We start from the raw sequence: 1,634 nt of genomic DNA, 5'->3' as shown, positions 1-1,634 counted from the left end.
CAATTCATAATTAACGTATATATGGAACAATTCCGGATACTTAGGAAATCAATATTTTATCAATAGAATCTTTTTAAAAAAATATCCCCTGATCAGTTATATTGCATCGAACAATTTCTCAATAAATTTTTATATTAATTCATTATTTCCAATATGATTAATTGAAATATTATTTAAAATATATATATTTGTATGACATAATTGACAATTTTATCGGTAATGTCAAATTAATGTAATTTCGTTATTCTGTTCTAGCTCTTGTTAATAGATGGCCCAACAATATCGACTAAGATATGTATGTGACTACCATCTATATTATAAACGTCTAACTTGTAATAAGCATCACAAATATTTAAATTATGGTGGTATTTGGTTGTACAATTACCTTATATTAATTGAAAAACTTAATATTTAATTAATCAAAATTAATCTCCTAAAATTCGATTTAATTTGTACGAATTGACTACCTTACTTTCAAGTTGCAAATTTGAACGACCAACAAAAAACTTATCAATTCTATTCAAACAAAGTTCCACACTAGATTTCTTTTAATATTTCATATCTTATATTCTATTATGTGGGATATACTTTAAGTAGCCTTTAAAAGTCGAAATAGTTTGAAAATCTTTCGAAAACTCGAATTTTTTAGATATATTTCCAAAAATGAAAGATTTAAAATTGTATTTTCTAAGGTAATTGATAAAAACTTTGAAAATCGATATGTAAGCTTTAAACTTTAGTTTCGGTATCGAAAGTAAAAGAAAAATGTCAATTGCTTTCACCCACTCAAGTACAGATGCAGATGCACCCCTCTATTGCAATCCTGGCTACGCTTATGAATTCCATGTTAAGAAGGCAGATATCATTCAGGTATAACCTTCAACTTTGCCTTAATATATTATATCATCTGCATTGTCAAAACAACATACTGATACCTAAGTGGCTGATTTGAATAAATAAATTTTAATAAATATTTTTACAATGAAAACTGTCAAAGAAGCAACCGCTTTTACTTATGTGTTATTTTACTTGAAGCAGGTTGTTTTTAAAGTCTGATCCCAGCAAATAAATGCCGGTTTTTAACTTTCTAGTTCAATTTATTTAGGCTGTACTGAAGTTTGTAGGCATAAAAACCGTGAAAAAACACATTACTTCGACATCAAAAAGGGGTTAGAGGAATAGAAAGGTGACACCTCTAAAAGACACTTCAAACTGTATACAGTAGACCCGCGGTAATCCGGCCCCTTCATAATCCGGCATCCCTTGTAATCCGACATGACTATAACAGTAATAACAAAGCAGATTTATTATAAATATCGGAATTCTTCGTGAATGAAATTAGAAAATGATTGAAATCTTTTCACTTCGATATGTAATTTGTCGGATTACAAGGTATTCTTTTTCAAAAAGTTCCGGACTACAAGGGGTTTGTAGCAGTACTCGATAGTCCGACAAATTCGATAATTCGACACCACTTTGCAAAACGTTTGTCGGATTACTGCGGGTTCACTGTACTGCTTTTCAACACTCTATAGCTCAATTTGAGGAGGCTCTACCCACAGATGAAACATGTTTCATCAAAAGGATTGTTTAAAGTCATAAAAACATCAAAAAAGTCCCCCCACAATTTATAA

This window comes from Chrysoperla carnea, chromosome 4 (genome assembly GCF_905475395.1).
Source record: "Chrysoperla carnea chromosome 4, inChrCarn1.1, whole genome shotgun sequence".
NCBI classification, from domain to species: domain Eukaryota; kingdom Metazoa; phylum Arthropoda; class Insecta; order Neuroptera; family Chrysopidae; genus Chrysoperla; species Chrysoperla carnea.
Note: the sequence above shows the minus strand (reverse complement) of the source record.